This window comes from Canis lupus, chromosome 13 (assembly GCF_003254725.2).
Source record: "Canis lupus dingo isolate Sandy chromosome 13, ASM325472v2, whole genome shotgun sequence".
In the NCBI taxonomy this organism is placed as follows: domain Eukaryota; kingdom Metazoa; phylum Chordata; class Mammalia; order Carnivora; family Canidae; genus Canis; species Canis lupus.
In genome coordinates this window covers 54,287,901-54,304,587 of record NC_064255.1, presented here as the reverse complement: position 1 = coordinate 54,304,587, position 16,687 = coordinate 54,287,901, and the positions used below count along the sequence as shown (strand labels likewise).

The following is a 16,687-nucleotide window of genomic DNA, read 5'->3' as shown; positions in this document are numbered from 1 at the left end:
TTATATGCTGGAAGCATTTAATAGAGAAAAAAATAGAGTTCTAGAATCCAATCCAAAATGGTGGTTAGAATCTTGCAGGCTACTGTAAATATTATCAAGATAATACATTTAAAATGTTTAGAAAAGGGCTCCTGGCTGGCTCAGTCGGTGGAGCAGGAGACTCTTGTTCTCAGTGTTGGGAGTTCAAGCCCCACATTGGGTGCAGAGATTACTTCAAAATACTAAAAAATGAATTAAAAATGAATAAAACGCTTAGAAAAATACCTGACAGTTTGAAAACAAAATGTAAAATGTAATGTCTAATAGAAATAGTCTGAGATTATCTACTATATATATATAGTATGTTTATATATATTGTTATATATATAGTAGATAGTATAGATTATATATATATATATATATATATATGGTTATGTACATTTTCAGTATAGTATTATTATTTAGTTATATCCAAGTTTTTATTTCACGTACATTAGGAGCATTTAGGAATATTTTTACATAAATTTTGTTAATGAAAATTGAAAGTGGTAAGGCACACTCAATTCTAGGAATATAAGTAATGTGAAATCATTCTTGGCTGGCATTTATTCATCCTTTATTTTCTAGAATTAGTCACCATTACAACTATACAATAGTTCATATATGCCTACTTACAAAATAAGGCTGCTCAGTGAGATCATTCACTTATCCTCATCTTCTTAGAATAGATTTCCTTTTCCCTAGTTCATCACTTGAGTGTTTTGTCTACTGTCTCTGAAATATTACAGTAATTCATGTTTCCTTTCAGCTCTAATCTCTACCTCAAATTATTTAATGCCTTATATCATCTTCCAACTACTTAAGTTAGTGGATTACATTTATTTTTAAGAGACTTTGTTGAGGGCAGCCTGGGTGGCTCAGCAGTTTAACGCTGCCTTCAGCCTGCAGGACCTGATCCTGGAGACCTGGGATCAAGTCCCACATTGGGCTCCCTGCATGGGGCCTGCTTCTCCCTCAGCCTGTGTCTCTGCCTCTCTTTCTCTCTCTCTGTCTCATGAATAAATAAATAAAATCTTTAAAAAAATCCTTAAAAAAAAAGAGACTTTGCTGAAAGTTTATTTTTAATTCAATAATTATGGCCAAGTTCATATTTACTACTGAATTATGATGCCAACTAATAAAGTAGCTTTAATTGATTGTAAATATTACATTCCTCATATTTTTATAATTATTCTCCAAATTTTAGGGATTCCCTTCCTATATAACCACGAAAACATTCATGATATCTTAGAACCCTCTATTACTGAAAAAATTAAACAAAAAGGAAAAATTTGTATAAAGTACATTACATAAAAGTATTTTAATTATATATACATATGGTTACATATATTTGTATAAAGTACATTACATAAAAGTATTTTTAATTATATATACATATGGTTACATATGTATATTATATATTTATATAATATGAAGAATGTGTATTTCTTCCTTATATATGTGTATATACGTATTAATGGTGATTAGAAAAAAATTTAAGAACTGTATACTTATTTATAGAAGAAAATAATAATATACATTTTGAGATCACAATAAAATATGCCTCTGTGTTTTTAAAAGAAATCACATCTATTGTTTCCATTTTTAAATTTGTTTCAAGGCAGAAACTGAATGTAACTCTGCTGATCTTTAAACAACCAAAGAGCTTGATAGCATTTGTTAGACTTTTCCATTTTACTCAGCTCTCACCACTAGAATGTTTCATATACCCTTGTAATATTTCCATATAAGAAAACCAAGATTAAAGTATTCTGTGCTTTTGTGTGGCTATTTAAGCAAAGAAGTGACATCTAGCTAATTTTCACTATTAAAGGTAACACATAGATGTGGAGAATGGATTGAACAGGGATAGCAAAAAGTAGCAGGTAATGTGTTAGGAGTTCACTGGTGAGGTTTAGAAGAAAGAAAAAAAATGTGTTGAGATTAGGAGAGATCAAGCAAAAGTATAGAAGGAAAGGATTCAAGATAGATAATATGGGTGTCAATACCAGTTGGATTTACTGAGGTGAGGAATTAAAGCAAAGGAAAAATTAAGGCTGACTCCTAGTCTTTTGATTTGAACAAACAGAAAAATGATAATGACACTTACTGAGATTATAAGGAACTGGATTTTGGTTTTTCAGTGGGTATGGTAGATTGTATTTTCTAAAACTGGCATAGTAACATTTCTAATCCCATATGTGCTTCCAGTAATTTGCAACTGCCAGCTAGAGGTATAGACTATTTCCCCTCTTTTGTACCTGGTTGGATCATTGTGACTGCACTGATAAATAGAACGCAATGGAAAGAATGCTGCTTGACTTCTGAGGCTAGGTTATAAAAGCAAATCTCACTCCCAGGAGGCTTGCCCTTGGAAACCAGTCATCAGGTTACAAGGACCATAAGGTGCACTGAAAGGCCTGGGTAGGCACTCAAGTCAATGGCCTTAGGGTCTTAGTCAAAAGCCACCATCAACCACCTGACATTGAGTGAATGGGCCTTCAGATAATTCCAGATTCCAGACTTTAGGGTGCTCCCAGCTGACACCAAGTGCCACACAGATGAGATATCTCTACCAAGACCGCCCAAATGGTAGACTTGTGAGTAAAATAAATGTCATTCATCGTTCTTTAAGCCACCAAGCTTTGAGGTTGTTTGTTATACATCCATAGTGACTCGAACCGTTGGTTGGTTGGTGTTTTTGTTATTACTGAGTGTACTGTGTGTATGTGTGTGTGTATATGCACATATGCATGTGCATGTGCTTTGGGAAGGAATTCAGTTGATGCATCTGATCAATTTTGATCATGTACCTGAGAGATGTGCAAGTTGATATGCCAGATATGCTGTAGGATATGAGTTTGGAAATTAAAGGAAAACATTGACTCAGATACAAACATAAGAGCACTAGTATAGATTATAAATAAAATCACCTAGACATAGTGTAGATTAGTTGATTTTTTAAAAGTAGTTTTAAAAAGTTACATAGATGGGGCATCCCAGGTGGTTCAGCAGTTTAGCGCCACCTTTTCAGTCCAAGGCCTGATCCTGGAGACCCGTGATCAAGTCCCATGTTGGACTCCCTGCATGGAGCCTGCTTCTCCCTCTGCCTGTGTCTCTGCCTCTCTCTCTCTCTCTCTCTCTCTCTCTCATGAATAAATAAATTTTTTTTTAAAAAAGTTACATAGAAAAATTGTTCAGTAAAATCATCATTGCTTTGGTCTCCAAATTATTAAAATTCAAGTATTAGGTACAAGCACTCAATATATTTCTGCAATGAGAATAAAATTCAATAATAATAACAGACATCGTTTATTTAGTTTACTACATATCAAATACTATGCTATATTGTTAAGTTACACATATATATGATCCAATTTCACCATCAGATCATCAAAAAACTAAGTTTTTTGGTTTTAGTTTCCTTCATTTAAATTACATGGAAATTAAGGCAAAGAGAGGACTGTAAGGACTCATGTAAGCAGTAACTAGTAAACCTGTTTTGGCTGAATTCTGTGTGACTCCAGGTAAATTATGCTGGCCTCTACTCATAAAATTTTCATATGTTCATATCTAGAATGGTTTTCCTATTGCCTATATAAGTACACATTTTTTTTTTATTCTGTAAATTTCACATATCGGATGTTAATACTACAAAAGTTGAGAAGAAAAGATATTTTAGAATATTCTATATCCTATACATTGCCCAATGACTGCTGAATTTTCTTTTCCTCACAATTGATTTATCATTTGCAGTTTAAGTCTCCTTATTGACTTTTTAAAAAAATTTTAAACTATTTTTTGTGAAGTTTGAAAAGAATATATAGGTATTTTTCAGAAATAAGTAATAAAAACTATTACTTTTTCTTTGACATTATATTGCATTTCTCTTTAATTGCTTAAAGGATAAAATATAACATTGTATCTGGTAAACCTGAGAATTTAACAATGGTAGAAAGTATAAAATATGGAGAGAAATATAGTGCTCTGAAATAGGACAAGCAATTTATGGTCTGCCACAAGAGTGACAAATTTGATACTCAACTACTATACCAGCTGCATTAGTTTCTATTGTATTTCTTTATATAAATTAGGAAAATTTAAACAAACAGAAACCATGAAAAATAAAACATCTTCATTTTTGACATTTTTTTTATTTTTTAATTTTTTAGAAAATTTTATTTATTTATTTGAGAGAGAGCTTAAGCAGGGGGAGCGTCAGAGGGAGACAGCCAAGCCGACTCCCTGCTGAGCATGGAGCCTAAATTGGGGCTCAACTTGGGGTAGGATCCCAAGACCCAGAGATCATAACCTAAACCAAAGTAGATGCTTTGACTGAACTACCCAGGCACCCCTCACATTCTTTTAAAGAATTCAGTCTCTGACCACCTTAAAAGTATAGCAACTTTGCAGAATCTGAAAATACGTGTCTTGCTCTTTCTGTTGGTGACCACCAGAGTTGCCAAGGAATAAAAAATATAGGACTGTTTTTAAAATGTAGCAGTCTATTTAGTATTTCTTTCCTCCTAAACACCAATTTCATATTTTGATCCATGGTAAGTTTTAAGAATTTTTTTTAAAGATTTTATTTACTTATTCATGAGAGACAGAGAGAGAGAGAAAGAGGCAGAGACACAAGCAGAGGGAGAAGCAGGCTCCATGCAGGGAGCCTGATGTGGGACTCAATCCTGCGTCTCCAGGATCACGCCTTGGGCTGAAGGTGGCGCTAAACCACTGGGCCACCAGGGCTTCCCAAGTTTTAAGAATTTATAGGCCCTATTTGTGTTGTATAAACATAATGTTTATTGACAATGATGACAATTTCTGCCCTTCTGCTTCAAATATTTTGCATTTCAACACTCCTTATAGGAGAATATCAAAGGTTAAGCTATAAACTCAGCTTCAGTGGGAAGGGTTCAAACCTCCTGAGTTTGACTTTAGAACTTAAGTCTGTTTCTTAGCAACTTTCAATGCTCTTCAACAGCTCTGAAGAGTTAAAAGTACTACTTTATAAATTAAGATCTCTATGCCTGGAAAATATTTAGATTTCCAGTTATAATTTCATTGTGTTTCATTCTTCCAAATCTTAATAGCAATAATTCAAATAGTGGCAAATATATTTAGTTATATTGTCCAAGCTAAGTATTTTTTATGACTACTCTTTTATTCTAATATGCTCTTTTTCCCTTTTTGATGGTTTATTTATGCTTATCACATACACATCTTCCCTTATGTGAGACAGAAAAGGTAAATAAAAAGAGGTCATAGATATGAAATTCTGGGAAAACACTATGATGTTCCCCCTTGTTTATTTTATTATATCTTAATAAGTGGAAAATAGAGCAATGGATGCTTGTTGGCCTGAAAGAAAAAAAATACAAAGAAAGTTTCTGCTATGTTGCTAGGCTATAGCAATACAACACCAAAATAAGTATTGACAAACACATTGAACAAACCTATTGATTTCTCCACATGATGTCAGATGATGATATTGATGGATTTTTTTCCACTAAATTATCTGGTTTCTGGTTCATGGGCATGGTAACTTCTATGTTACAATTAACTATTATAAATTTACTTAACTATTAATAATTATGTCTAAATACAATGAAAGTTCAATCAAATCAATTTCATTTTTCTTCAAAAATTTATCAAACACTGTAAAATCTAAAGATACAGCCAACATTTAATTCAGTTTCCAGAGATTTTTCATACATACATATATATCATGATCATATTCCTTTTCTTTTTAAGATTTTAATTATTTATTTATTTTAGATAGAGAGAGAGCAAGCAGGGGAAGGGGCAGAGGGAGAGGAAGACTCCTTGCTGAGGATGGAGACCAATGTGGGGCTCAATCTCAAAATACTGAACTCATAACCTGAGCTGAAATCAAGAGTCATACACTTAACTAGCTGAGCCACCCAGATGCCCCACATCACGGTCATATTCTAAGATCAATTTAAATGTTTGCATTAATCCTCTCCATGAATGTTCAAACCACATATGGTCTGCTTTCTTATACACATAACGAAATTAGCTAGGAGTCATGAAAAAATTGATACATCTAGAAATCACAATTTAAAAGAAATATAAACAAAAAGAATAATCCATACCACTGATAAATGAGTTAAATTGCCTAATTCTAAATGAATCCCATAGAAATGGGCCAAAACAGAGCAAGCTAAAATTTTCTTAGGGGAGCTCTCATAACTTCCATTTATTTTGCAATATCTCTAACTCTAGTCACTTCTGAAGGCAATGTGCGAATTTGGCACAAAAAATTTTAGATGGACATGTTTAGATCCCAATAGCTATTTTGAGGGACTGAACCAATAGATCCAGTTAAAAGCTAGTTGATCATTTCCCCTCACGTCTAACATATATTGTGCATTATTTCTGGTAATAATATGACTGTTAGCAATGCAGCATAGTGGTTGGGATAACAAATTTTGGAGTTGGCCATATGTGATTTTCAGAGTCATCACAACTTTCAAATTCCTTGCCTTTAAGATAGATTACTTATTCTGTGTCATCTACTCAGTCCCTCACACTTAAAACTTTGTACTGATTTTGAACCTTTCCCAAAGATTCCTGACATCAGAGGAAATCCTCTTCCCTTTTTGTTAGGCATCTCTCATTAATTCTTTCCTTTCTATAGTTATAAATTTCTTCTGTCACTATCCTAATCAAAGCCCTTATCAAAATAAATCTAGGTTACTATACTGGGTCCCCAACCAGTGTCTGGGTAGTAGATTCAGTTCATGGAGGTTCTTCAATTCCCTGACTCACATTTATCCTGTCACACCCTCTGCCATGGGACACTGTGGTAACTACTAGGATTGGCAATCTATTCTTTCCTACTCCATTGATGTCGAGCATGCTTTGAACGATGAATGGAGAAGGAAGTGAAAATAACTAGTTTGGAGCTGAGGCTTTAAGAATCAGAAGGTGTGTGTGTTTGTGCCTTGTGTTATTGTGAAGAGAAAAGAAATGTCCCTGGTGCCTCTGATCCCAGGGTGAGATATTTGTGGGGGCACACTTGAACCCAACCTGCAGTCTGTAGCAAACCTAGACAATTTGTAGCCTGAAAAGAAATGCTTCAGCTGACCTGCAAAACTATGAAAAAGAAGCTACAAACATTTATTGTTGTGAGCCACTAATATTTTGAGGCCCTTTGCTGTATAACAAAAACTAATACTCTGCCTTTAGGCGCTCTTTGCTCTGTTTGATAGAATGCATCTCTGCCAGTTTTAACCTCCTATAATACAACTGGAACTCTCCTGCCTACTGCTTACATGTTTTATCGTTCCCAACCACCTAATGATAAATCCAAATGTTTTAACTTGATCATTCACAACCTGGCTACCACTTACCTTTCCTGACATATCTCAAATATATCTGAAAATGAACCTATTCATCCCAACACACTGATGGATTCATTTCTCCAAAAGCATTTATTATCTATTTCCTTGTTTACTCCATGGCTCATTACTCACCTTCTTTCTTAAAGTATTCTTCTCCTTTCTCAAGGAATAAATACCTGAAAGTATTAAAATATTTGTAAATAATAGTTGCTTCTTACATAGAATATCAAAGGTATTTTGTAAACCTTGTAGGATTAGACTGTTTATATCAAAATAAGTGCTAAGTGAAGGGCACCCTCTGCCCTTCACTCCTGAAATCCTGTAAGTCACAAATATTGAGCGTAATTTTAATATAGTTTAAGTGGCTCCTACACATATGGCCCTTTAAGGGTGCTCCAAATAGACACGACTGTCTTAAGTATGTTGACCATGTCACCTATGTGTTTAAAAAGCAATCAATCACATGACTATGCATCTCAAGTGAAAATAGAAATGAGAGAAGATAAAAACTATTCATTTTTCCTCAGATCTAAAGAAGTTATTAAGATATTTACTTCTGCTTTGATCTATAATAATATGATAAATATTTTTCTTCAGTTGTTTCTTAGTGTTTGGACCACACTTGAGACTTTCAGGTCTCCAGCCTGATACTACATATCTTAATTGCTTTCTGCCAAATCACAAAGGTGTACCCAACTGCCCCACACATGAATATTCTATCCTATGAAATTTTTCCTTGTTGAAATGACTCCTTTCACATGGTATCTTTTATCCAAATCTGCTATTTAAATTGATATATCTGAATCCCCTAGCTAGACACTAAACTTTGAAAAGTCAGACTAGTACTTTGTAACTCCAAAACCTAAATGATATCTTACATATTATAGGCAGAATATAAGAGGAGAAAGAGTGCAGGATTTGTACCCATAAAGAACTAAGTGCAAAATGTGAGTCTCTCTGTTAATTTTAGTAATTTAAGTTGTCAAAATCTCCAAGTCCCAGATTAATCCTATTTGAAAGTTGGGAAATGTGTGTGTGTGGGGAGATGTACAGGTACTAATACCCAATACATCTGGGACAAGGTATTTGCTTAACAGCTCTTAGTTATCAATCCCACTTCACTTGCCTCAAACTCTAAAAGGGTTGAACTTTTTCACATGAGTTATGATTCATTGTGGGAGCCCCCATGTCTATCAAGTTGCTCTAGTTTATGATTAAGAGTCTAAATTGTTTATCATTTTTGAGGACTTCTTTTCACCAGGATTTCAGTACCCCATTGCTATCTCCAGCAAATTCCAACCAGAAATCAAAGAACACAGACTCGACTGGGCTGTCCATAGAAATGCAGAACAGATAACCTATGCATCACGGCAAAGACTTACACTATGTATCTTCCAGACTTAGAGGGTAAAGTATCTGTTAAATTGGGAGAAAAACTGAAAAGGAAATGAGCATACCATTTTTGTCTGATTTTAATTTAGATGTTCTTTCTTCACATAGATTAAAATTGACAAAAGTTATATTTTATCTAACTAGGTAACAGCCTGAAAGAAATTTAAATAGGGCTGCTTTAACAATACTCTGTCAACTTTCAAAGCTCTGATATTCATAGAGTAATGCCATTGGGGAGCTTTGATAGCTCAGACCGCCTGCCAGGCACTCAATACATATATGACAACAATTGATTAAGCCACAGATGCAGTTCAACGATTAGGCCCCACACACCTCTCATGCCATATCAGTAACAAACAGCTGTTTGTTTACTCTATCAAAAATCATGAACTTTAGCATTAATACGGTGACCATAGAATACATGTCATTGTCTGAAAACTTCATGTTAGGTTTTAGTTTAAAAATGGCCTGACTAGTAGACTCTGATTCAACCTTTTCAACTTTCCCCTGGATGCCCATAAATGGAGAAGAGAATATACTTTTATATAATAATATTGAAACAAAGTCCCTAAACTTATTGCTGAAAATAAAGAAGAACTTTAAATAACAAAAGCCAAGGAGTTATACTGGGAAACCCAATTAATAAAACCATGTTTGCAGCAGTGAAACAAAGCAAACTTGCTGTTCTTGGAAGTGGATATGAATTAGCTCCATTTCACAATCAATTTCTTGATCAGGAGGCAATCATCAGAGTGGATGATTTTTGGTGCTGGGTAGAATACTTCATACCCATTTCCTGACTATTATAGGAACCTTGCTAGAAATTATGCTAGAATCTGTATAATGCAATTTGCCTTCTAGCATCTCAAGGAGATCGCAAATCTACCACAATTGCAAAGAACACTTAGCAAGACAAACGTATATGTGCTTCTTGGGTGCAAATGTCAGTCCTAAACAACAAATACTTTGAAACTAAACAAAATTTGAGGACACTGGGGAAAAAAATTCTTACAGCAGCAGAATAAGAACATCATCCTGATACTCAAATCAAAAATATTTAAATCAGGAAAAGACTCTGTGGTATAACCTTGAGCAATGCCAGAAAACCTTCTTCATTGTCCTCAACAGGCTACAAGATCTGACTTTTATGAAAGAAAATAAGGAAGCAGGCAAAGTAATACCAAAAAGAAAAGAAAAAAGCATGTGAGATGAGATTCTCTGGACTAAGAACCTAGCTATTTGTCTTGAAAAAGAATTGTAATTAAATCTTAAAATACCTATTGAGACGAGAACAAAATTTGATGGAAATCATCATCAGGGATCTAGAATAGATAACACAGAGTAAACAAGGAGGATTTATAAAGGGAAATATAAGAACTATGAAAGATAAAGAATGGAAATTTGATATAAAAAGTATAAATGCTTCTGAAGAACGTATCAGAGATATTGAATGGAAGGAAAATTCAAGATACCATAAAAAAGAGTTCTAATAACACTTAGGATGTTAATCTGCAGCAGAATGTCATTCCAACCTGAACAATGAAAAAAATCTGGATAATATATAACATTTTTTAACTCTTCACGGAGTTGAGGTTACCAGGTAATAAGGTAAACCTAATTCTAAAGGGTGATATACCATCTATGGGCTACAGTAATGAGATTGAAAACATGGGAGCCTTAAATACAAGGTAAATTTGCCCACATTCTGCCTCCCTTTTTCTGCACAATGGACTGGGAAGCCAATCCCAGGGAGCAGAACCAGAAGCCAACTGATAAGGGTATAATTGAAACAAAACAGCCATGCATTCATTACATGGTGTGGTAATTCATTTTGGCAATAAGTAGCAAGAGCTTTAAAAATGGTTACATCATTTCATCCAATAACTTCATTTTTTGAAAAAAAAAACAAAAACAAAAAAAAAAACTTCATTTTTTGATATATATCAGAAGGTAACAATCAGAAAAAGTTAATTACAGGCAAGATTTTGAAACAACCCAAGAGTCCTACAATATGAAAATGTTTAAACTACAGATCCCCCATATGATGAAATATAATTGATTTAAAATATTTTGTATATTTTTTATTGAAGTTCAATTTGCCAACATGTAACACCCAGTGCTCATCCCGTCAAGTGTCCCCCTCAAGGTCCGTCACCCAGTCACCCCATCTCCCTGCCCACCTCCCCTTCCACTACCCCTTGTTCGTTTCTCAGAGTTAGGAGTATCTCATGTTTTGTCACTAACCCTAATTTTTCCCATTCATTTTCTTTCCTTTCCCCTATAATCCCTTTCACTATTTCACATATTCCCTGTATGAGTGAAACCATATAATGATTGTCCTTCTCGACTGACTCACTTCACTCAGCATAATACCCTCCAGTTTCATCCACATCGAAGTAAATGGTGGGTATTTGTCCTTTCTGATGGCTGAGTAATATTCCATTGTATATATTTTGAATGACAAAATGCTCATGGCACAATATTAAATGATAAAAGCAAAACAAAAGCAAATTAGCATAGGTGGTATGAGCCTAATTCTTTTTTAAGAATATCATAGTACATTTGGCTCAGGTCATGATCTCATGATCTTGTGTAGATTGAGCCCAGTGTTGGGCTCCACCCCGGGCATGGAGCCTGCTTAAGATTGTCTCTCTCCCTCTCCTTCTGCCCACCCCTTCACTCTCTCTTCCACTCTAAAAAAAAAAAAAAAAAAATGAGAGAGAGAGAAAAGAAAAGAAAAGAAAAGAAAGAAAAAGAAAAGAAGAACTTATTACAGAAGTTTAAACCACCAAAAGGAATATTATTTATGTAGTAGCATTGAGTTGGCTATCTTTAAATGTCTATTTGTATGAATATGTATGAGAATGATCACTACGCCTATGATGTGCCGTGTCAGTTTGCTTTAAATCCAGTGCTTTAATATGTCAGAAACAATGAATTTTAAAACACAAATCTCTATTTTAACTACTACATGCTGTGAGTACCTAGAAATAAATCATTTCAGTATATGAAATATTTAATCTGCCAAGAAAGAATTTTTAGGTAGGAATTAACCCATTCTTCTTAATGTTATAATTTTTTTGTTTTTGTTTTTGTTGCTGCTATTGATGTTATTATTGTTGTTTGTAAGAGTCATCATTAAATAGATAAGGAGATCTGCTGGAAAAAATAGGAGTGGTTTGCATCAGTGTCAAACAATAGGAAAAAAAGCAAAGTCTCCTATACATGGGAAAGAACTCTATCATATTTATTAATGATAATTAAAAATGCAAACATTTTACATTAAAAATTGAAATATAGAAGTGGATTTTTAGAAAAAGTAATTCAAAGAGGGACTAATTTTGCTTTAAATAAAGATGAAAAAAATAAAAATGGTGATATAGTGAACGAAAAAGAATAGAGAAAAAATTGGAAGAAAATTAAAATTCTCACAAGAGTAAACACAAGATAGAAGTAAGAAAAAAATCTAGGAAAAAATAAAGATAAGAGCACAAGGTAACTTTATAAAAGGAAAAGAGTTGAAGGTTTGAGATACATAAATTAAATGAGAATTTATAAATATAAAATGCAATCAAGGCACAAATGTAATCATGCAATCAAGGTATCATAACATGAATTAAAAACTAAAAGAAAAAGGATACGTTTTTAAAATAGAAAAATAAAAAGAATTGCAGAAATTATTTTCAGAAGAAAATAAATGTAACATCTTGACTTGGTTGGAGTTTGGACAAGAAACAAACTTTTAAAATGAAAAAAAAAAATGTCATGAGTTGTGGTTAAATCCTGTATTATCCTTGGTCAGAAGTCTCTCCTTGAAGCAAGGAGCAGACCTCTCTGTGAGCAAGGTCTTAGGAATATTAAACTATTTTGCTTTTCCTCACTTCTGTACATCTATCTTGCAATTTGCATCAGCATTGAAACATGATTTGTTTTCTTCTATCATTAAAAATATAAGTCCCCAAACTACACACCAAATTCCAATTAACTCCACCATCTCTTTACCCCTCTTCTCAGTCATACTTTGGAACAGAGTTGTCAACAGTTGGGGACTTTCTCAATCCACTAAAATCTGACAACATTTGTCCTGATTAACTCCACAGAAGTTACAATTCTTAAGTTTGCCAAGAAAATTGATGTTAAAAAATCCAGTGGACATCTTTTGTCTTTATTCATTAAACTGAGCAACTTTCACTGCAGCTGAAAATATCATTTTTTAAGATTTTATGTATTTATTCATGAGAGACACAGAGAGTCCCTGAATGTGGAACTTGATCCCAGAACCCCAGAATCACGACCTGAGCCAAAGGCAGACATTCAACCACTGAGCCATCTAGGGATCCCTGAAAACATCATTTTCAAAATACAGTAATCTCATGGTTCCCATGACACGTCAGGCCTCCAGGCCTCTTTCTACTTTTTCCTAAAACAATATTTTACCACCTTCATACTACCTTCTCTTACTGCATTAAATATCAGAATTGTTCAGTTCTTTGCCCAGTCTATGTTGAGCAATATCCTCCACTCTATTGGTTTGAATTATGATGTGTTGATGTCTAGGAGTCACAAATATTTCATCCTCAGTCTAGTCCTCCTACCTGTGCTCTTAAATTGTGAAAACAATGATCTTCACCTGAAGGGATCTGTGATACCAAAACACCATATTTCTTCAGTTAAATACAAGATTTCACCACTCCCAATTTGGCCCCTATCTAGCTAGTTCTACCTCTTAGTTTATGGCTTACATGGTCTTCAGGTATGCCAGGGTTTTAGAGAAATCATGATACCCAAGCTTGCTTGATCATCTATCATTCCAATCATTCATCAGTCCTTTACATTTTTTCCTCCAAAAATTTTCTTAAATCTATCCATTCATTTTCATCTTTATTCCACCATATTGGTTCCACCATTTCTCCCAACCTCTGCACTGACCTCTTATGGACTCACATGGAGGCCAATATTAACTTTATGCTTTAATAAAAAAATCAGTGTATTTCTCAGAAGTGTTCTAGGTGTAGGGTAGATTACAATGGCTTCATTCTGAGTAAAATTTGAAACCTTCAACATAGTTTAAGATGCCCTTCATTGCTACCTATATTTTAGGACTCTATTGTACCACTCTTTCCTCTTACACTTGTTCTCTAGATATTACTACGATTTCCATTTCTTAAACTCACTGTGGTAGGCAGAATAATCCCCTCACCCCCCCCCACACACACACTCCTAAAGTACCCACAACCTAATCTCTGAAACTCTCTCTTACATGGTAATAAAAAGGACTTTACAAATGTGACTTAGTTAAGGATTTTGAAGTGGAAGTTAATCTTGCATTATCCCAGCAGACCCAGTGTAAGCACAAGGGTCCTTATAAGTAAAACAGGGAGGCAGGGGAGTCAGAGAAGAGTTTGGGTGATATTGTTGCCAGCTGGGGGCCGGGCGCAACAAGACAAGAAATTATACAGACAACATCTAGAAGCTGAAAAGGCAAAGAAATAGATTATCCTCTAAATTCCCTAGAAGGAACACAGCCCTGTCAACACCTTGATTTTAGTCTATTGAGACTGATTTTAGACTTTTGACCTCCAGAACTGTTGTGTAATAAATTTGTGTTAAGTCTCTAAGTATGTGGAATCTGCTACAGATGCAAGAGGTAACCTTCATGTTCTTTCTTGCCTCAAATACTTTGGATGTACTACATGTCCTTTACCTGGCTAATTTGTACTTTTTCTTATGCCTCAGATTAAATATCATTTCATATAGAAAATTTTCTCTGCCTCTCTCCTATAAATGTTAGGTCTCTGTATCAGTTTCCTATTTATCAACATTCACTTAGTGGCTTAAAACAACATATACTCATTATCTTACAGTTCTGGAAATCAGAAGTCCAAAATTATTTTGAATGGGCTAAAGTCAATGCACTGGCAGGGCTGGTTCCTGCTGGAGGCTCTAGAGAATGATCTGATTTCTTTTTTTTTTTTTTTTTTATCTGGCTTTTAGAGGTCTCTAAATTTCTTGGCTAATGGTTTCTTCTTCCCTTCATTTCAATTTCTTGCTTCCATAGTCACATCTCCTATCAATAACTATGATCTCTTATAAGGGTTTTGTGATTACACTGGACCTACCAAGATAATCTAGCATAATGAATGGAGAGTTATCTCAGGATTCTTAACTTAGTTATATCTACAAAGTCCATTTTATCAAAAACAGTAACATTCATAGGATCTGGGGATTAGGACGTGGATGTCTTTGGGAGGGACCATTCTTCATCCTATCATACCCCCTATTTCATACTCCACAAGATATCCTGTAATTATTTTTATAATAAAAAATCTTATAATTCTATTTTATAATATTTGTTATAATTTGTTTAATATTTACTGTCCTCCTTGGTCATATTCTTTGTGAGTGCATTGAAGAAAACATATATGCCTGGCATATAACAGAGAGTAGATATTTTTTGACTGCTATGACTTCTAGATTTTCAAGTCTTGAACATATTTCCAAAAGGAAATATTTAATATTTCCTTTATTTTCATAAATATTTTCAGGTATATTTTATGAAACTCATATTCCTTGTCCATTTCAAACTGTAGACTTCTGCTTACCTTTTGAAGCTTGTCTCTGAGAGAAAACAAGTAGCTAAGTATGTCATATCTAAACATTATGAAGGGAATGGGCAAGTTAGTCAAGGTGAATTTAATTTGAGTAGTTTTTAGTTCACTTAAGGAGGCAAAAGTAACCTGGGTTGCAACATTAGATGTTAGCTTTTAATTCATAGAAGTTGATGGGAGTGGAGGTTAAAGGGCAGCAGAGTCCAGAATTAGAATAAAATATCAGTGGGCTCCTGGGTGGCTCAGTGGTTGAGCATCTGCCTTCAGCTCAGGTCGTGATCCCAGGAGCCTGGGATCGAGTCCCACATCACACTCCCTGCAGGAAGGCTACTTCTCCTCTGCCTCTCTCTCTCTATCTCATTAATAATAAATAAAATGCTTTTTAAAAAAGAATAAAATATCAGAGATTGCTTTAGAATAGTGCTTTTTAAGCTATATTTAATGAAAGACTTCTTATTTTGTAATCAATAATAAGTCATAGTTAGAGAGCTTTGTAAAATATAACAATAAAATGCTAGAAAAAATAACATGAAAATATAACTCTGAAGGACCACATTCTACACAGAGAAGAGACTTAAAAGCCACACATGTGGTCCATTGACTGTTCAAAAGTGGCAATGTATAAAATGACAAATTCCTACCTGTCATTTCAAAACGTATATTAATGAAAAGTTACGAGCAAAATGGCTGTTTTCCATATTAAACCTCTTTCTAAAAACTGATGAATTACATGCATATCAGTACATATAATAAGATGAATGAGTTTGCTTCTTGCTTGTTAGTTTATCTAATCTAGACCAGATTGATGGCAGTGGTACTTGCATGGGATAATGTACATTTACACAGTGTTTTAATATATTTTATTTTAATAACATGGGTAGAGAAGCCACTCTCTAAGGGGTTTGTTGAGTTGAATACAAAATGAAATTTAAAATCATTTCAGTCAATCTCTGAATGTTTTTAACTTTTGTCCAAATGAAGGCAGTTATGCTGCTTTGCAAGATTTATCTTCAATTATTGATCAGTCACAATTTCAACAATTTATTCTGTAAAATTGTGATTACACTTAAATTAATTTATGATTAAAGAAAGGAATTCTATATTCATAGATATCCTATTTGTGCACTTTATTCTGTTGGAAAATGCAAATCAAAATTTTCTGTAAAATTCTTAAGTTTTGCAGTGATAACTTTTTTATAGATATGTGGTATCAGCATCCTCTGATAATCATTCTTAAATTAAGAAACACATTAAAGAATCTGAGGAAATGGTTCTTCTGGACTTCTAAATTTTGGTTTTGTT

General features: G+C 34.0%; 1 long non-coding RNA gene across 2 annotated transcripts in view; it reads right to left on the bottom strand.

The window, feature by feature from the left end:
* LOC125752361 (uncharacterized) overlaps window positions 1–16,687 on the bottom strand; it is a 187,783-nt gene that overhangs the window by 156,024 nt on the left and 15,072 nt on the right. The window contains exon 2 of one of the 2 annotated variants that reach the window (XR_007401719.1): window positions 7,518–7,561. The exons of the other annotated variant lie outside the window; for it this stretch is intronic. This is a non-coding gene — a long non-coding RNA (uncharacterized LOC125752361). The remainder of the gene's footprint in view (window positions 1–7,517; window positions 7,562–16,687) is intronic. 2 annotated transcript variants of the gene reach the window in all.